The 22,255-nt window shown below is 35.7% G+C and overlaps 1 protein-coding gene and 1 pseudogene across 4 annotated transcripts in view; one reads left to right on the plus strand and one right to left on the minus strand.

Annotated features, from left to right (window-relative positions):
• Positions 1–22,255, minus strand: part of ARHGAP24 (Rho GTPase activating protein 24) — a 498,181-nt gene that overhangs the window by 108,570 nt on the left and 367,356 nt on the right. The gene's annotated exons all lie outside the window — the stretch shown is intronic.
• LOC129085379 (40S ribosomal protein S24-like) lies at positions 10,177–10,569 on the plus strand (annotated as a pseudogene).

Below are 22,255 nucleotides of genomic sequence, written 5' to 3' on the forward strand. Positions count from 1 at the left end.
TAAATCATGTAAAGAATGCTGCACAATCTGTTACTCCTCTGCTGTACTTTTGTTTTTTTTTAATGAATAATTAAACCTGACCCAAAAATTATTTAATTTTTTCATGTTCTTTTTCTATTTGGTTACTATTTTTAGCACAAATACTATTTTATGTTTTTTTATTGCTATAACAATTATAATTAATACTTATGTTTGAAAAACATAGTTTTATTTTCATGACTCATAATTTCACAAGATGGAAACCATTAATTAATCTAAGGAATAACTCTAACGATTTTAAAATGATAAGAGCAAACCAAAATAATAACTGCCCTGTAAGTTTATATTAATTTTTACTATTGGAACTACAAGGTAATTTCTCTAATTTGATCTGTGAAATTACACTTTTCCAGGACAACATTACTTGGCGCATTTATAGACATATATAAGTGCTAGATGATAATCACAGCAAATCTCTAGGACACATAAAGGTAGGCCATGTGTTGTACAGAAATAAATTGCATTTTGTATCTAATGCAAAGAAAAAATCTCAGAGAGTAACTTTCATAATTAGCACAATGCAACTGATCTGTACATGGAACATAATTTTACTAATTATGTTGTCTTAAAAAATGCATAGAACAAGATCGCGACGTAGAAATTTCATGCAAAGAAAGCCAAATAAAATGCTTTCTTTTTCACTACACATAATTAATATGTTCCTATAGAATATACACAAGTGCTGTATTTCTAATGTCTTTTCTTGAGATAAAATATCAACCCTCTTATTCAGCAGCCATGCTTTTTAATATTTTGGCAAGCACTGAAACATTTGGTACTGATCTCAGCTGATTTGCTCAGTGGAGATTGAAAGCCATGTCAAATTTCACAGTTTCTTCAATACTTTCACAGAGGTTATATCTTATATCATAAAGCTTGGCTAAAGGAGAAAAATTTAAGGTTATAGAGAAAATGGCCATAATGTAGGAGAAATGTTATATTGGAAATAAGAAAAAAAACTTAAAAATTTCTTTTTTATTACCCTCTATGGAATATAACTGGTGGAGCTTCATATGCTCTGTGATAACAAATACTTTAGACTTTTACAATAAAACAAATAAATTGTGCAAGATCAGAAATAACAAGACTCACATATTTTTCCAAGATGTAAAAAACAGGAATATAGAATCTTTTAAAATATATATGTAGTTTAATGTCACTTCAACATTGGCTGAAAAATATTATCTGAGCATGGCTTGGCTTTCATCTATAAATGAACACTAATTACTATTGTTAATTAATGGGGTCTAACTGTAGAATTTTTCACCCTGGCTGGTGTGGTTCAGTGGGTTGAGCTCTGGCCTGCAAACCAAAGGGTTGCCAGTTTGATTCCCAGTCAGGACATACGCCTTGGTTGCGAGCCAGGTTCCCAATAAGGGGTGCTCAAGAGGCAACACTGATGTTTCTCTCCCTCTCCTTTCCCTCACTTCCTCTCTCTAAAAATAAATAAATAAAATTTTTTAAAAATGTAGGATTTTCCTCTTGAATCAATTATGATGAGAAAACAGCAATTGATATTGATTGTAACTTTAAAAAATTGGCTATCTCTTCTATAGTATATATAAATATGGCCTGTACAGTTGTGGTTACATTTTTAAGAATAACTGGATACCTAGTCTTCCTGGAACTTTCATTGAGTATTTGCCTTATTCTATTGCACACTGTATTCCACTTCCAACCCAAGCAGAGGCAAGTTACTTTTTTTAAAAGAATTTTAGAGCATCAAACACACACACACACACACACACACACACACACACACACAACTATGTCTGTATATATCCATAGTTGTAAATTAAAAGGATAAAATAAGCCTAAGTATTTGCAATCACCTGAAATAACAGACTTACTAGATACAGGAATATTTCAGCTATATATTTCAAATATATTTTGTCTTTTATTTTTAAAGTACCTCATGTTCCATTTCAGTTAGCTACAAAAATAGGGTTACTTTTTAACCATGTTAACATCAAATAAAGAGATTTAAACCTTGAGGTATACATTAAGTTAATGTTTAATTAAGTAATTATTAATTCCCAGAACTGTATAGGCTGTATATCATCATGTTTTCACAATCATGGAGCAAACTTTTCTCTCACTAGTAAACATAAATGCATGGCATTCTGTATCATTTGGGCATATTTAACATGTGTCTTTAAACAATTTATAAAACACCTACTATGTCTTTATTAGACATTAAACTATTTGAATAGTTTTCCCTTCTTAATTTCAACATATTTTAGGTAGGATGAAATATGCTGTTATGTTCTTAAATTTTTATTTCAAAATGAATACCTATATGCATTACTCATTTTGCTTTTTCAATGCCCCTGCACTAAATAACAAATATACACTGGGAATGAAACAAATGAAACAATAAAAATCTACCTCTGTAGGCTACAAGTATTTAAAACATTTTAAAACAAACTACCATATTTTGATACACAGCCATGAGAAAACAAAAAGCTAATGATAGATATGGAGAGACAGATATAGCTAGAATAAAGAAACAGTGTCTATAACTGAAGGTTTTCATGGAAACCGAGTCTAATAATAATGTAGTAGTTGACAAAGTACGTCAACCTCCAAGACAGGTTAACCCTAGGCTGCTACATTTGTAGAGATAAAAGAAAAGGTCAAATGAAGATAATGTAAGCTTACAAAGAATCTCACTTTGACTACACTTTAGCTAGGCCCTGACTTTTGAGCTTCTGTGTTCATCTCTGCATTGCCCAATTTTAGCAAGAACCCTGCTAAGTCAATTTAGAGAGAATCCCCTGCCCTCTATATCCAATGGGGTTCTTCAATCTTTACTGTCCCCCCAGCTTTCTTCTGGTAACCATGGCCTTCCTTCAGCAAGAATCCTGTTAGGTCAGTTTAGCCAGAATCTCCCCTTACCCTTCATGTTTCTTCTTAGTGACTTGCTATTCAACACTTCTCCCCTTTCCCTGGCTATAAATTCCCATTTTTTCCTTGTTGTGTTCAGAGTTGAGTTCAATCTCTCTCCCCTACTGAAAAATCCATTGCAGTGGTCCCTGCATCTGTTGAGATAATCTTCCTTCTGAATAAGGTCTGCTTTACTGTTCTTTAACAAGTATCATGAATAATTTATTTTTAGCAAACACACAGTTCTTTTCTTAAGTAGTACCCACAGAACTTCTATAAACTGTACTTTATGTGCAGTGGCTGAACAAGGTCACTAATTGGGAGGCCCTAGATGATGATCAAGTGCACTGAGGTTATACAAGTATGTGCTCCATCACATTTAGAGCAAAAGCAAGATAATCCAGTGTGTTCTGGAAGAAAATATTATAATTTGATTTGTATATGTTTGTAGAAGAAAATAAATAAATCTAATAATGTTTAAAATGTGATTAATGTTGACACTGTCACTTAGTGCCGATTTCAGATTATCTCTTTTGCTACTGAACAGGGTCTTAAGCAACAAGAAGGAGTTTCACAAGGCAAAGTAACTGAGAACAGAGATATTACACTGTATTTGAGTTTTGAGCTTATTGAACAGGTGATAATGGGCACACAGTTAAGTGAAGTAATGGATGAGACCATCAATTTTAAGAAATTGGCCCTTGTGAAATGGACAGATGGCTTAAAAAGCTTCCTTCCAAGAAACCAGAAATTAAAGACAATACTGATAATTCAAGTGCCAGCCAATACCATTAGGTAAATTAAAAATGAAAAAATCTAATGGGATCTGATGAGAAGTAGGGCAAAAAGTTGAAAAATATTACAAGATTATTTAAAACACATGAGTATACCTGTTATTTTTGTTGCTAGACTTTACCCTGACTCTATGTTGATTGCACAGCACACATATTCTGTCTTTGTGAGTTAACTTATTATAGTTATAATTGTCACCAAAATAATCACTTTTATAACATGTTAAAGATTTTGAAAAATAATGTATTTAATATATATTAAACATATCTCTTTCATTTAAAGCATTAAAGTTACTATTTTTAAAATACAATATCTTTTGCTACATGTTTCTTTGACATAAATGTGCTTGTGATTGTTAAATAGAAGAATGATATAAATAGGCTATAACAGTTGTTTTGGTTTGTACATGACTTTTTCATAGAATGTTAATGTTTTAAAGGAATCAGGGACAAGCTTTTTACAATCAGAGAGAAAGCCTCATCAATATTTGAGAATCTTAAGAAAAGAGCTGAAAATCTATAGAGGTGCCTTCTTCTGGTAGTGGTTTATTTAGGAATTTTAAGAAATACCCAACTTTTCAATAGGATAGGCTGCAACTGCAAGTATCGAAAATGACATGACACATCCCCCTTACTTAAAATAATGGAGTAATGAGAAAGTCTGCAGCTCAAATAAGATTTTTAATTTTGATGAAAATGGTCTCTGCTAGAAGCAAGTACCCTTCCAACTCTACATCTCTCAGGAAGAAGTACAAGCCCAGGATTCAAGGCTTCAGAGGACTGACTGACAGTAATGCTGGGTGGCAATGACTGTGTAGATTTAGCAGTGTTGATATTTGTATGAAGATTTTCATAATTCTCATTTGTGCTCTGTTTTTAAATTGCTCTAGCTCTTGGGTAATCTCTTCCTAATTCTTAAACACAAGCCTTAATATTTTTATTCAGCAGTTTTGCAAGACACAGAATTTTTCAGGAACCTATAGGAAAGAGAATTGCCTAATTTAGTTGTCCAAACTTAAAATTATATTTTTGGCATATTTCATAATAAAAATACATTTATAAAACTTACATAAGCAAATATGTACATTTGCACTGGACTGCACAGCCTATTTTTTAATTTTATTTCTTTTTTTTTTTAATTGAGAGAGAGAGCAGTCAAAAATGGTTTGAGGCCACTGGTCCAATCTATACGACCTTGCTGGAAAGGGGTGAATAAAAGCAGACAACACCTTTAGTGCGGACAATGGAAGTGAGGAACTGTCAAAGAGGAGTCAGTCACAAGACAGAAATACAAGACACATATACTGAAACAGAAGTGCATGAAATGATGTCTCATGAAATGGATACTTGGAAATATCCAATAAAAGCAAGACAAACGTGGGGCATGCAACAGGTAAGAATAGGATCATTCATTCTAAATATTCTGAACACCCTGGGGCAACATATATCACCCTCCACTGTGGTTAATTTTTACTGTCCTTCCCTCCTGTAGGGGCTCCGGGGACTGTGCTCCATGTCTTATTCTGCTTGGTAAATCTTCTGCACTTGGCAAAAGCCCTGGTACATAATAGATGACACCAAGTATTTGCTGAGTGAATAAAATGATTTATGAATAAAGATGTGTGCTCACCTGAAAAAGAAATAAGGCAAAAAAGAAAGACAAGAGTGGAGAGATTAAGATTTATCAAGTGGCCTAAGTGTCAAAAGGAGAGCCAGGTATTTTATTACTCTAAATTATTCTTACAGCTCTCCTATAAGGTACATATTCCCATTTATATGGAGGAAGCTGAAGCTCAGAAGTTTATTTGTTCATTCCAAATTGGCACAGCTAGTAAATAGCTGGCCCAGAGTCTGCAACATGATCTGACTATGAAGTCCATGATCTGGGCGCCTGGCTGCCTTGTGCTCACAGTTAAGGGTAGGATCTACATTGAGTATAGCTATATAGTCCTAAACCACAGCCTTTTTATGTGGAACTCAAATGCCAGCCATAGAATTCTTCAAAGCCTGAGCATCAGCAATAGTATAGCTAACTGTAACTGCCCAACCAGCGAAGAAAAACCGGCAATTAACAAGTTACCTCCACCTTTTTAATTTACCCCTTCTTCATGATTCAATTACAATGGATTCATTTTAGTTTGAGATGCATTTTAAAATTTAGAATAATTTCTATATGAATGTGTTTATTGATTGTCTCCATAATGTAAACTCTAAGACCTAGGAAATTCAAATGTTCTTTTAAAAAATAAAAAGTTTTCTAAGTTCAAGTTCACTGGTCTATAATCAAAATATAACATATTATGTAAAAACAAACACTTATTAAGCCTGCTTACAGTTTGTGAGTAAATAATTTATGTATATTTTCACAGTTCTTCCTGTGAGCATATTGGTAATGTAGATTTAATACATAGTGCACAGTAGACCTTGGTTAAATGTCTGGTTTAAAGAGCAAATAAACTTTTAAAAATGTTGGCTATAATCATTATTTTTAAAGGAAAACAACTTATTCTATCCTTTATCTTAGCATAATAATGTCACCCAATCAATAATTAGGAGTTTTTAAGAGGATAAACTGCATGGATAATATAATGTGTCTCTTTTTTGGTAAAAGGAAGTGTGAATGTGCTATAACTGCTTTGTCCCTCAAGCAGAGGGAAATTAATTATAAAGCAAATGAACCTTAGGTTTCAAGGTCTTTCAATTGCATGGACCTTTTTCAAGGTCCTGGAGTGGCTATATCCAGTGCTCACATGTCATATCTGTTTGTAAAATTAAGATATTTTGGTCATCGTCTATTCCAATTTACCAACCATCACACTTTCCCTTTAGTCAGGCGACACCAGCATTTTTTGTATCCAGATTTAGGGGAGTTATATTAGGGGTACGTTTAACTTAGGTTTAGTGGGATATATGTATATGTTTTATGGAAAGCCTGAATTATCTTTTCATTCTGTATAAATTGATATTGCAAAATAATTGTCAAATGAAGAGGTGACCAATTAAGGTAGGGAAGAAGGTGCATTGGGCATTTTATAAGTAACAATCTTGTTACATTTCTGGATTTATGATGCTTGTGTGTATTTGCCAGCTGTCATGTAATTTTTATGAATTCTTTTTCATTCTAAAACACTAGTTGATTTTTTTTATTTACAGGTTTATATTTTTTTTTCTTGTAAATATTACTCCCAGAAGGTACAAGGTCTAGGCCCTTCAAAACAAGGAACTCTCCTAACCCTAGATTGTAACCTGAAATGTCTGTAGAGGTTAAAACTCTAGGCTCTGTAATAGAGTTACACACTTTCCTTAAAATAGATGAGAAAATCAATACACTTACTCTGAGCCAGGAATTATTTAAGAGATTTTATTGAAAGGAGAGAAGAAATGGGAATAATAAGTTTAATATCATATCTACTTGATAATTCCTCCTCTAATTTCAACATTACCCTGGTCAGCAAACAGAAATACAATTGTACCATTTAGTAGGTACTATTCAGTACAAGGAAACTTGAAGTAAACTCATGAAACAGTAAACAATAAAACAGAGTACACTGCCACCTGTAAAACAAAGGAGGTACTATTCCTTTTTTTGCTTCCTCCTAATCTCTCCTTCTTAAAATGTCTGTAAAATATTTCTTCTATATGCAATATCAAAGGAAAGAGACCTAAAACCCTCATTAAATAATTAAATTTGGGTTTTAAATGTGCTCAGAGCACTAGATAAAATCTATAGACATCTTTCCTAATGTATAAGATATTTGCAATCTCCAAGCACTCCTATCTTCATAACAACCTCAAATATGTAAGTTCATGGAAAAGGAATGTCTATACTAATTAGTGGACTTTAATTCTGAAAAGATCAACCCATAAGTTTTGAGGCAATAGAGGCAATAAGCTATCATACTCAGACTCACAAATGAGAGTTTTCACAGATGAGAGATGAAAGGTCAACAGAGTACATTGAGCTTACATTTCTTCCTGGAAAGCAAAGTTAACAACTGAGGTGAATTTGCTTTATAGCCATACCTAATGAATGAGTTTTGCTGCTTAAATTTCACCTTTGAAAGAAAATATAGACATATACACATAAAAAGCCTTAACCATACAGGCAAGAAGTAGTTTCGTATTTCTAAACATGATTGATTGGCAATATTTGTAAGGGAAAGGACAAAAAGATGAATCCTATATAGTATAAAAAAATAAACAATGAGAGCAATTTTATTTTTTTTCTTGTGTAACACTGGCATTATTGTTAATGATAATAGCAGCTAATATTTATTAAGTGCTTTTCAGTGTCAGGCACTTTTATAAGGGTACTACGTGCATTAACTCAATAAATCCACACAATGTTTTAGGCAGGTACTACCATCCTCATTTTTCAGATGATGAAATGAAGGCATTGAATGATCAAAATATTACTCAGAAGCTACAGAGCGGGCAGAGCAAGGGTTCAAATCCAGACATGAGCTGTTCTAAAAGGAATTCTAATTTCAAATATTTTATATTGAATTCTTAATAAATTGTCCTGTTCCTTTGATCTATGCCTTGACTTCAGCTTCATAAAACAGAAGCCCAAACTAATCAGCTCCTTTAGCAGATGCTCCTGTCAATCTTTAAAAGAAAAATAAAATGGTTCTGGAAATTCATGGGAAAATAAACCTGTCCCTTTTCTTCAAGTACTGTAAAAAGAAATGTGCTCCATTCTTCTGTTCATTGAGTAGGTGTCAATCGGTGAGCTGATAGCCTCTCAGCATCATGTGTTTTTTGGTATGCTTTTTTCCCAGGACAAGAATGTAGTGGATTAGAGTTCGGTGATCATAGCAGACATCACTCAAATGCAGCTAGAAGCATTATCTCATAACAATGCCTGGGAGTTAAAGCTAATGCAGTGGATTACAACAGGAAGGATTTGGCTGTTGACTCCCTTTTCTTCCTTTTCTCTTTTGTGAAGTTGTAGTAGCTTTTTTGTATTTACAGAGAAAGCCTAGGAGAATCTCTGAGGCATCAGCCTGAAGAGTAAAGGACATTGGAACACCATTAATAGCCACCTATTTCTGGGCTCCTCATTAGATCAGAAATAACCCCCTATTATTTTCAACACTGTGGTCGTGTTCTGCTATTTGTTGACAAGTGCAAAACTAACTGATGCACCTTGAGGAAGAGGAGAGATCAGCATGGACCAATTGAATTGGTAAAGAATTATCCACAGATAGATACTAGCTGGTACTGAAACAAGGGCATTTACCATTGTATCTGTGTTTAGAAGATGCACTTTGACAACATTTGGAAGATTAATAAAAATGAGAGGTTGTGATCTCTTTTAGAGTGACCTGATTTTTTTTTAAACTTTTAATTTTAAAACAGGTTTAGTTTATAAGAAAACATGGAAAGATAGTACAGAGTTCTGATGTAACTACAATAAACATCTTAGATTAGTATTTCATTAATATGGTACATTTGTTATAACTAATGAACCCATATTGATAAATTATTATTAACTAAAATTTATTCAGATTTCCTTAGTTTTTAACCTAATCCTTTTCTTCCTGGATCCTATTCAGAACACCGTATTACACTTACTCATCTGGCCTGCTTTGACTTCTCTTGGCTATGACAGTTTCTCGGACTTTCCTTGTTTTGATGATCTTGGCAGTTTTGAGATATATTGGTCAGATTGTTTCTATAATGTACCTGAGTTAGGATTTGTCTGATTGTCTCATAATTCGATTGGAATTATGAGTTTTAGAGAGAAAGACTACAAAGGTGAAGTGTCCTTCTCATCAGGTCATATCAAGGGTATACACTATTGACATGACTTTTCACTGTTGATGTTTATCTCGATCACTCTAGTGAGGTGCATCAAACTTCTCCCTTATAAATGTACTTTTTCTGCTTTTTCTTCTGCATTCTGTACAAGGAAGTTATTATTCATGGCCCACATTTAAGGAGTGGGAAGTTATGCTTCACATTCTTCAGGGATAAGTATCTACATAAACCTTTAAGATTCTTCACAGATTTGTCTTTTCCCCTCCAATTTATAAATGATATAAATTCAATAATTTATTTCTATCAAGTAATAACTCATTGGATTATAATCCAATGTTACTTTAATGAGTTACTCGGTTCTAGTTTCATCCTTTGGGAGCTCCTTCAAGTTATTTTTTCGTCCCTTTTACATATCCTCATAACTGTGTTTTTATTTATGTTTTTAATAGCACATCTTTACCTTCTAGCATTGCACAACGCTCTAGGCTCATCTTGCATATTCCCTGCCCTAGTCCTAAACCAGACATTTTTCTCCAAAGAGCCCTTGTTTCTTGTTGGAGGATAGTATTTAAAACCAAAATCTGGATGCTCAGTGTGTGTATGAGTTTTTAAAAATGTTTCATAGAATTTTTCACTAACTTTCTTAAAATTAAATGTCAGCTTTTCTTCCCTGGCTGCTTGAAGATCAGCCACCATTATGGATGACACAGTAACTATTCAGACCAAAGAGTTCATGACCAAAAGACTAGTTCAGCAGAAACAAATGTCCGCCAACGCCCTTCACCCTGGGAAGGCAACAGCACCTAAAACAGAAATTCAGGAAAAACCAGCCAAAATATAGAAGACCACAGCAGATGCCATCTTTGTATTTGGGTCCAGGAACCATTTTGATGGTGATGAGACAACTGGCTTTGGCATTATTTATAATTCCTTGGATTAGGCAAAGAAAAATGAACCCAAACATACACTTGCAAGACATGGTCTGTAGGAGAAGAAGAAGACCTGAAGAAAACAGCAAAAACAATGCAAGAACAGAATGAAGAAAGTCAGGGGGACTGCAAAGGCCATTGTTGGTGCTGGCAAAAAGTGAGCTGGAGATTGCACAACAGAAGGACTTAAGACACATCAGTAATTTTATCTGTAGCAATTGTGCAGATTTTTCATGAGAGGATTAATAAATTAAGAACTATTATGAGTGTGGTTGTTTGCAATATAAAGAAAAGTAAACATAAGTGCGATTTTAGCTTTGTACATGTGATAGGGTTGTGGGCAATCCTTTCCCCATAACTTACTCCCTTTCCCTCCCCCTTAGTGTCTGCCTCAGTTTCACAACACCCCAACTGGTCACTATGTTCTTACTGTACCATAGTTAAGGGGGGAAATGTAGATGCCTTATAGTTAAGGTTTACCAATTACAAAGCTGACAGGCATAACACAAAAAACCAACTTCATCCCACACACACGAATTGTAATCACTATTTCTATGCTCATATCAGGCTGAACACTTCCATATCAAATATGACTTTGGTGAGGGGTTAATTTTTGCTGCAATATATCATATCAGTTTTATATATATATGCCTAAGGAAATAAGTATAGAAATTTTAGGCTATATAAGTTACTATTGCCTCATAATCATAGCACTAAAAATTGACATTGAGAGTTGGCTATAAAACAGTATTCTAAAAATGGTTAGGAGCTGAAACTTCTAGGCATTGTTGTGTTTCCATTTCATTCCTTTCCCAAAAAGCAATGGGTAATTTATTGAGAAAGCAAAATGATCTGTGCTATTTTGAGGAAAAGAGGATGCCCCACCAAAAGAAAAAAAGAGAAAGAAAATCATACGTTTATTACTGCTTAATCCCAGGTAAACTAAGGATGTTACAATAGGTCCGGTTCTTTTAATTCTGACACTGAGTGTGAATTTAGTAGAACCAATGACAATGATGCCCAAATGATACTTAAATATGTTAAAGATGAAGCAGAGATCAGCTAATAAAGTGACATTTTAGAAGAGAGCTCTTCAATAACATTAATTTTTTTATGAAAATGACTGCTATGTGTCAGGAGTGTAATATAAATCATTTCACCTAATACTCTCATTTAGTCCTCCTGAAGCAAGTGCTTTAAAATCCTTTTAAAAAATAAAGGGGATAGAGGTATAGATAGACACGCTTTGCTTCCTTGCACAACCAAAGAAGGACAACGACAAATTTAAAACAGAAAGCAACCAGAACTGCCAGAAAATCGAACTGCATGGAAGTCTGAAAAGCAAGAAGTTAAAGAGGAAGTGTTTATTGAGACTGGTAGGAAGGGCGGAGACTGGCAGCTGGGGCAGAGAGGACACACGGCAAGGCAAGAGACTAGATGGTTGAGGCAGTGGCTGGGGGATGGGGTGGTGAGAGGGGAGTCCCACATTTGTGTGCAGATAAGCCAAAAGGAACAACTGGGAAGCAAGACAAACCACACAACCCAGTGTTCAAGTGCAGGAAGCCACAGCCTCAAAACCTCTGGCCATAAAAACCTGTGGGGGTTGTGGCAGCAGGAGAAACTCCCAGCCTCACAAGAGTTTGGTGGAGAGACTCACAGGGTCCTAGAACATACACAAATCCACCCACCAGAGAATCAGCATCAGAAGGGCCCAATTTGCTTCATGGGAAGTGACTGAAAGTGGAGCAAGAGCTCAGGAAGTGGCATTGTTCTCTCTCTGACCCCTCATCCACATACAGTACCACCAACACAGCTTAGTGGGTAGCCCTGCCCTGATGAACACCTTAGGCTCTGTCCCTTACAAAGTAATAGGTGCATGGAGACAAAGATATATGGCCCAAATGAAAGAACAGATCAAAACTCCAAAAATAGAACTAAACACAAGGAGATAGCCAACCTATCAGATGCATAGTTCAAAACACTGGTAATCAGGATGTTCACAGATGGTAGAATATGGACACAGAATAGAGGAAAAAGTGAAGGCTATCCAAAGTGAAATAAAAAATATATATATGCAGGGAACCAAGAATGAAGGGAAGGAAATCAGGATTCAAATCAGTGATTTGGAACAGAAGGAAGAAATAAACATTCAACCAGAACAGAATGAAGAAAGAATTCAAAAAAAAGATGAGAAGCTTAGGAAACTCTAGAACAACTTTAAATGTTCCAACATCTGAATCACAGGGGTGCCAGAAGGAGAGGAGCAAGAAATTAAAAACTTATTTGAAAAAATAACAAAGGAGAACTTCCCCAATCTGGCAAAGGAAATAGACTTCCTGGAAGTCCAGGAAGCTCAGAGAGTCCCGAAGAAGTTGGACTCAAGGTGGAACAAACCAAGGCACATCATAATTAAATTATCCAAGATTAAAGATAAGGAGAATCTTAAAAGCAGCCAGAGAAAAACAAATAGTTACCTACAAAGGAGTTCCCATAAGACTCGCAAATGATTTCTCAAAAGAAACCTTACAGGCAAGAAGGAACTGGAAATAAGTATTCAAAGTCATGTAAGGCAAGGACCTACATCCAAGATTACTCTATCAAGCAAAGTTATGATGTAGAATGAAAGGGCAGATAAAGTGCTTCTCAGACAAGGTAAAGCTAAAGGAGTTCATCATCATCAAACACTTATTATATGAAATGTCAAAGGGACTTATTCAGAAAAAGAAGATCAAAACTAGGAACAGTAAAATGACAACAAACTCACACCTATCAGCTGAACCTAAAAACAAAACAAACTAAGCAAACAACTAGAACAGGAACACAGTCACAGAAATGGAGATCACATGGAGGGTTATCAGCAGGGAGTGGGTAGGTGGGGAATGGGGGAAAAATACAGGGAATAAGAAGATAACTGATAGGCACAAAATAGACAGAGGGAGGTTAAGAATAGCATAGGAAATGGAGAAGCCAAAGAACTTATATGTATGACCCATGGACATGAACTAAGGGGAGAAATGCTGATGGGAGGGGGTGCAGGGCAGAGGGGAATAAAGGGGAGAAAAAAAATGGGACAACTGAAAAAGTATAATCAATAAAATATACTTATAAAATTTAAAAAAAGGTGAAGTGATTTGTCTAAACACCAATGAAGCCTCATGTACAGATATGAAGATTTTTTTCTTACTAAAATTCATATAGCATACAGAACCACTCATTTCCTGCTGTGTAGACCGGGATCTCAGCAGGAAAGAGCACATGCAGATCAGGGCTATGCATTGAGAGTTTAATAAAAAGACTATCCCCTAAGACACGGGCAGGCAGTACGGGAACCACAAGGGCACTCCTGCAGACTGGGCACTGTGAAGTTGAACCACGCCCCAGGATGCAGCCATCCCCAGGTGACCCACCCTGTTCTCCACCCACACTGAGGAGGTCCGGGAAATTCACACACCAGCCTTTTTCTGCTCCCTGCACCCCATGTCTTGGTTAGGTTTTCCACAGGCCAAATCCAATCACAAGGCCTAGGGCAAGGGAGGCTTAGGGAATGGTTCTCACAGATGTGCTCTCTAGAGCAGAGAGCAGGATGGGAATGGTAGGCACTGAGTGCATCAGGAGAGGTGAGCAGAATAGCTCAGCAAATGCTGAAATTTCTATAACTGTTGATGTGAACATAGAAACGACATAGAATTCACATTCAAGTATGCTAATTATTTATCCTCTTGAAAATGGACTTGAAAACAAGCAGCAGAAGACCTTTGCACTGAATCTTTCTAATGGTGTAAGAATCAAAGGTGAGTTTCTTCGTGCGGGAAAAAAAAAGTACAAAAACAAATGTAGAAAAAAATGCCAAAAGCTACAGTAGAGTCTTTGCTGGTTGACAAGGGTAGCCAAAGCAATGCCCTGTACTATTTAAAATGCTGTTGTGAAATCAGAAGTCTCCAGGCACAACTTGCTATTTGGTAAAGTACTTCTGAATCATGAGAAGTTATTCCAGATTCCGAAAGAACTGGGCTCTGGCTCTATCACTGAGTGGTTGAATGTGTTTAGACAAGTGACTTAAAGCTTTGTGCCTCATTTTTTTTCTATGTCTAATACAATACTGGATACTTAATGTTACATATGTATTTATTTATCAAATTGATACTGCACCTAATCAATGTAGAGTGAACAAATAAGCAAATAGGGCCAGCCGAGCAACAAGGGACAGTGTGGGGGTCACAGAGACGGTATTTGAGAAAATACATTGTTATGCTAAGAAAACAGTGAGCACACTGCAGAATAGATGTTTCCAACAAATAAATCCATTTCTCTGCTCATTTTAATTGACTTTCCTATTGTTTTTCTTTTCACTGTCTTGTTTTTCAATGTAAATTGTCTAAAATCTTTAGAAATATACAGGGAAATAACTCAATATAAATACAAATAATAAAGAGTCAAGCTAACCTTTAAAATTCAATAATGCAATAATACTTGGAATATACAATACACAATATACACAATATACACAATACACAATATACAGTCCTGCACCACATACAGGCGTTTCAGTCGGCACTGGACTGTATATGCAATGGTGGTCCCATAGGATTATAATGGAGCTGAAAAACTCCTCTCACCTAGTGACATTGAAGCTGTCCTCATGTTGTAGGGAAACGCATTATTCGTATGTTTATGGTGGTGCTGGTGTAAGCACACCTACTGCACTGCCAGCCTTATAGACATACAGCGCACACAATGATAGCGGTAATGTGTACCGTGGTGTGTGTAAATGCACTCTGATATTTGCAGAAAAATGAAACTGCCTAAGGCAGCACTTCTCAGAACACATCCCCATTGTTAATCTCCATGTGACCGTATTACAGATGCTGTCTATAAAAGGATATGATATGAATTCTTTTTGAATATAAATTATTTTATGTGAAATGAAGAATTCCTCCTATTTGCATACTTCTTGATTTCAATATTCCAGGCTTACTTCTAAAGTAAATTACACAATTCTGGGAAATATAATACAATATGTTCTCTGATCATAGTTTGTGATTTATTAAAAGTGAGCAAAGTGATTTTACCTCATCTGCCAACTCATTCATGGAATCTTAGGATTTAATTTGGCCACAATAATTATTAACCTCAAAAATCAAAAATTAACTTTAAAATTCTTGCTATTCATAAAATGAAATAGAATAGATTATATGATAAAGAGATAAATAAGCATTCTTCTGAAACTCATCCCAATAAGAAAGTGAAAAGAAAAAAATTTTCTCCAGGAGGAACCAGCAAACTTCATCAACTCATTTCTCCATCTGTTTCACAGGAAACCTGCAAGTGCCTCTTAATGTGTGTTGGATGGGACTTCGGTCCATTTGCTCATACAGCCAAGACAACACAAGAAGGAGGGAAATGGATGAAGCATATGGAACTTGTTCATTTCAAATGCATACACATTCTCAAGATGTTATTATAAATGATTTATTTTGAAGACATTTTAGTGAAAAACTTCAGCCAGAGCTCCTCCATTTCTCTAACACATAAAAAGAAAAACCGAACAAAAAAGAAAATTGGAAACTCCCCTTCCCTACATGGTCAACATTTCTGTGTACTTCTTACTGCTCTTCTTGATCATAAACAAGCCAGGCTCAGGGTGAAACCTCTGAAGGACTCGCTTCCTTCCTCCCCTACCATCTACGTTCTCTGCCCTCCACAAGCTTATATTCTTCTCTTTATCAAAAAAATCTAATTTTCCTCCTTCTCAAAAAAATTGCCTTTTCATCATAAGTTTGGCCTGAAAGTTTCTGTGTAAATGCCTTTGCCAAGCCAGTGGAGAACAATTCTGTTTTTCTTAGAATATATGGAATTTATACACATAAGATAAATCTGTACCAAATTTTACATAGCTAATTCAAGCCTCTTACATGACTGTACTGTTTTCTTTGGCAGGGCTAAACTAAAAGACTTACTCAAAGTTCCTTAATACCATTCACATTTTTATTCAAGGGGTAATAAGCTGTTCCCTAACAAGTATACCCTCAAACCCACTCCATACACTTAATCTGACAATTCAAATTTCCTATCATTAATGTTGACAATAAAAAACTTATTGAAGTTTAAGCATCTGTAGGGTACTTTTCTCCATATTGGGGAAGTAATGTGTTATAAGACAACTTCTATAACATGATAAGCACTAAGGAGAAGACAGTGATCTGTGCCCTAAAAGTAGTGCTCATTCAATTAACTAATCCTCACTGAGCATCTCTTACTGCCGGGCGCAGTGTTAAGTACAGGAAATATGAGCACCAGCAGGTAGACCTGAGCATCCTTCACTAAGCATCTGTTTCAGGTCAGTGATAGAGGATTTTTTTTAAAGGCTATAATATCAAATAAAGAAATAAATGACCAAATAAGTAGAGATATTCATAGTGGTAAGTGCCATGGAAGAAAGATATAGGGTTTTATGATATAAAATAATGGGGTGGTAGCCTGCATTATTCGGGGTGGCCTCTCTAAAGTTTAAGCTGAAACCGGAAAGCGAAGCTGGCTAGGCAAGAAAAAATATAGGCCTGTGAGGAGGACAGGTGACTCCAAGTGTAAAGTGTAAAGCCCGCATTTTAAAAACCCTAGTGGTGTATCTAGGAATCACCACAAGGCCAGTTTGTCTGAAACATACATGCCACAGAGAGAGTGGCCTAAGGTGAGGTTAGAGATGGACCTTTTGACGCTGAGTCTATAAACCATAGTAGTGAATGTGGACAGTTCCAAGCTGAGAAGGGACAGGACCTGATATTTGTTTGCTGTAATGGCTGTTCTGTGGAGAATGTTTGAGTGGGAGGCGTGTTAGGACACTCTTGCAGCACTCTAAGTGATGGTAGTTTGTGCCATAGTGAGAGCAATCAACATAAAGAAAAGTTGAAAGATGTAAAATATATTTTGGGAGTAGAATTGATAAGGCTTGTGAATAAACTAAAGGTGAGGAATGAGGAAAAATGGAACTCTATCAAATATCAGACAGATGGTGCTGCCACTTAACCAAACTAGGAGGAGGTGGGAAAGGAACTGGTGGCAGGGAGTGCGCACAGGGCTGCATTCTGATCAGCTTATGCTTGTGATGCCTACTAAACGGGAGCTGGCTACCTATCAGGCGAGAGGACTGCGGCAGGAATTCAGGAGGTTCACACTAATAGAAGAGCAGCTGAGACTGCATACTCAGGGAAGAGTAGGACTTAAAGAAGTAGAGAAGGAGGAAGCCTCACAGGGTACTTAGAATTATGGGTAGATCTAATTGTGAAATAATAAATGATAAGCTTGGCTGCAGTAGAGTTGTCTTGTGAAGATGTACTGAAAGACAAAATGCTGAAGAAACAGTAAGGGCCAGATTGAGAGAATTTTTAAATTCAAACTTATGATTTCTCCTCTTGTTTAATTTGAGCTGAGTGGACATGTAAAGTGGGAGGTGTTGTGTAAAAGAAATGTATTATTAAAATAACTATGACTATTCTTGTATAATTTTTGGAGGGAGGTAAAACCTTAGTCTGATGTGGGGATCTCTCGGGACATCATTTCAGTGAAGATGGTGTGAATGAATGCATGTTTGAGCTACAATGGTGGGCACAGAAACAGAAAGGGACAATAACAGTATAGTAACATAAAAAGAAAACATCAAAAATATCCAGTTCCTGAGAGGTCAAGGTGGGGGTGGAAATAAGAGGAAGTAACTTGGTAAATACTGTTCAAGCTCTTTTTCTTCCTTAAGTATCCAGAGGACATTGGCAATGTGCCTGAGTGGTGCACACTACACATGCCTTGCTTCATGCTTTGTTTCCTCTGAAATGGCAGGCACTATTTAACAAAACAGCAATGGTAGACATCAGGACAAAAGTGGTGGTTGCTGGGCCAGAGACATTGCAGCATAGAAATAAGGAATGCTGTAGGATAAGCTTAATATCTGCAAAATCTGTGTGTTGACTAAGTTAACATGTAAAATGAAATGTGCTATACAGCTCTCATCAAATAGCATTTGATCTTTTCCTTTCTCCTTCATATTAGGTGTTTTCTTACGTGGGAAGGGGATGATCACTAAAATGTAAATATTTCATAAGTACACAAAATAAACAAGTAATTGGAAAAATATTGTCGTAATCAAGAGCTAAGTGAACAGCAAGGCAGATTAATAGTCATCTTTATGTTTTAGCATTCTTATTCTTATGTTGTTAAAACAGTATCTGGCTTTAGGCAATTCTTTCCCTTTTTGTGCCCTGCTTAACTATCTACAAAAGAAAATCATATAATCTAGTGAAGTGGGAAAGGGTTGTGTCTGTGTGTGTGTATAGGCAGAATAACATTCTTATAAAAAAGAGAGAAAACATAGACGTGTAACATAGATACTGATAAAATGCAACTTAAAACAATATTAAACATAATGCATTCCTTCTAAAGTATTCTATTCAATATATCATATGAAAAAATTGAATAATATTAATAAACAACCTGCTCACAAAATATGATGAGTAGAAAGAGTGACTCTCATAATTCATTTTAACAATGAGTGAAAAGATAAGATTGATGCAAGCAATTGCCTTCTATAATGTTTGTCTTCATTCTACTGGTGATTGACAAATTATTTTGTATTGCACCTACAGCAGAATATTAAATCCACTCATAATCATTTATCACTTTATTCCCTTCCTGTTCTCAGGAACTTCAGTTATGTTTAATGCCTACCTTCCTTTAGTAATTGGTGTTTCACTTAAGGAGAAGTCATCTATTTTAAGCTAGTCTTGGTTTTTGCAGAGATACATGCAATAAAATCTTCTGGCCCTTCTAGACTATTATGCTGGTGATTGTACCATAATGGATCCTACAAAAAAAAATGGTTGAAGAGCTTCCCCTGGCTAAGAGGGCTGACAGGTTTAATATTAAACCACAATGAAGAGATGTCATGAAAATATCATGTGTACTCAATATTTGGTCTTTGTAGAGACCATCTCTGTAAATCACAGTTACTTCTTGGCATCTTCGTGTTGCCTCTGGATCATATGTTAATGTGCCCTCATGAGGCACCTTATTTCAACAAGTCACCCTGCTTCCCCCACCTCTCTATACACTTGCTTTTAATATTCTCCATAAATATCACCTTGTCCTGTGATTCATCTTCCATGCCTTATTCATTCTAAATCTAAGCTTCTTGGCCCTGTTTCTGCCATATTAAAATACTTCCCATGGCAAGCTCTTGTTTAAAAAAAAATCAATTGTTCTGATTCATTTGACATGAGCTCCTGGGTGTTTTTAAAATTTATTGTTCATTCTCAAGTCAATACCTCTATGATTCCATCATTAAATGTTAAAGATTGCTTAGGGCACAGTCCTTATCGGAAAGCTTTGCCTTGTTAATATCAAGGAGAATGATACTCTCCCTCTTGGGAGGATGCTTGAATTTTTTTTTAAATTGTGAGCTCTAAAACTTGAGTTGGCCACTTTGATATGGTAAGGAAGAACAGACAGTACTGGAAATTAAAAAATAACTAGGGGAGTTCACAGGAGAGGTTGTCTGTTTCTGTTTTTCTGCCTGCTACAAAAACTGTTTCATTAGTAACTATAGGTCTTTAAATAGAACAGGGAGTTAAAACTGTGGAATAAAGCAAGCTGGGTGAATCTGTCAGTAAAAGAGTAGTCCAAACATCTAAAGGTACAAACCCATATTCTGCAAAGGTCAGGAATCTGTGGTGATGGTCCTGAAACTTCCCTTGCCACCAGAGCCCTGCTTATTAGATGGGTCTGTGTTGATGCTAAGACCTACACCTCACATTAAATATCTGAAGAGAGAAAAACAGGTAGAACTATACTTCTTAGTTAGAAAGAGAGGCTGTTTAAGCAGTTAGGCTGCAAAGTTTAGTGTGTGTTCAAACAATTGCTTCTTACTGCTAAATTATGCTGGCATTTACTAAAGAATTTATTTTTATCTGCCAAGATTATCACTCTATTACCATTTTGTATCTTTGCTACACAAGTAAACATTATTGAAGTACATCTCTTGAAGGTCCATATGTCAAAAGTCTGTGAAAAAATTCTCAGAAGATTTTCAGAGTAATGTCTAATCCTTAGCAGTTTACGGCTGAGGGACTGATTATGTAGTGCACAAAAACCACACTATTGACAATCAGGGCATAAAGCACAAGCACATATTGTGTGTGTTGCGGGGGGAGGGGTCAGATCTCCACCCCTCACTTTTTTTCCCCCAAAGGAAGCAGGTCAAACTATGTTCTAATGATCATAAAAGGCTTAAGGCAATGTGTGAAGGAAGGAAATAGCTTTCCCTAAGACTTCAAAACAACTGGTTGCAGAAGGATATGAACTGTGTGGATTGTCTGTATGTACTTGAAGCTCAGTCTTTTTGGTCTGAAAAGTTATTCAATATCCGGCATCTGTATATCTCTCTAGATTCATTTGTTTTTATTTTCACCATATGCAGCCCTTTCATTCTCTCTAGATCCTTCCAGAGCCATTTCTGTTTCCATATATTGTCTTCCTTCTGTCTAGAATGCCATCCTTTCCCATTTCTGGTTAATCCCTTCTTTCCCTTGATGTTGCTTCTTAGAATCACCCTAAGAGGCAAAGCCAATTTGGGGAATCATAACAGACCAGATAATGTTTTATTTTAATGTTTGTATGAATCACTCTTTTAATTTACTGAATTCCCTCTGTATGAACACAGCTTAGCTGCACAAAGCATGTACTTATTTTCAGGCAAATGCTACTGCTGTGAAGGGTGAAAAGAAGCAAATACCTCACCAGGCACCATTTACTGGTAACCTGTAACTGAAAAAGTGACGAATTTCAAAATAAAATGGTAGAAAATATTTGTAAAAAATGGCTTCAATGAAGAATATCAATCATTGGTCATCTGCTGTGAGTTCAGGGGTCTGAAGACCAACTAAGGCATCCCTGTTGCCCTGCTCTTGTTATGCAAATGTTAGAGTTATCTCTCTTGCTCTCTAAAGCTTGTACAGTGCTTTGTACAGTAGGCATTTAATAATATTTCTTGAATGTTACATGAATGAATGACTAATTGGAGAAGGCATATTTCTCTCTGTTCTATTTATTCTATATTTCTCACAATGCTTGTGGTAAGGAAGAACTTACATTGTAGTAGACACTGAAGAAGAAGTTAAAGGGATACCTGTTCCACTTAAATTTCTTAATTGCAAGCAAAAGAGATTTAGAAATAGTCAAGCAAAAGGAGAATTATTAGAATATATATGGGCTCAGAATCAATGAAGGCTAAAGATCAGGCTTCAGAGTATCAGAGAAGTAGTTAAATAGAAATGCAAAACAGGAATAGAGAGGCAGAGTAACCAGCCTACGGTCACCAAGCTGCTCCTCCTGCCTCCTCTGCAATTACTGTTCAAGTACATAGCTTCCAACCATTTCTGCCTCTCTTGTGTGTCTTAGAACTAACAGAGAGCACCATATTGGTCCAAATAAATCCATGTGCCTATTGTCTGTTCCCTGTTAAGCTGAGGGAGTAAGGATCTAGTAATGTCTTTTGATTCTTGAAGAAAAAATGTAAATCAAGAATTTTCATACCACTAACATTACACAGAGATCATTTCTGAATAAGAAATGAAAGTATTATGAGGAGAGTAAATGGATTCTAGGAAAACAAATATATATTTTATATATATATATAATATATGTATTTGTTTGTGATGATTAATTTGAATTCATAACCCATGCTTTCTTATTCTTAAATAAATTAGCAATGAGAAATGAAGTATGTGCAATGCATTCCTGTGTTTTCAGAGAATTTGCTATTTAAATAATCTTACTTGCTACATTATGTGTTTACTTTTGTAT

The sequence above is a fragment of the Pteronotus mesoamericanus genome, unplaced genomic scaffold (genome assembly GCF_021234165.1).
Source record: "Pteronotus mesoamericanus isolate MK-2021 breed Mesoamerican mustached bat unplaced genomic scaffold, CSHL_Meso_final scaffold_232, whole genome shotgun sequence".
NCBI lineage: Eukaryota > Metazoa > Chordata > Mammalia > Chiroptera > Mormoopidae > Pteronotus > Pteronotus mesoamericanus.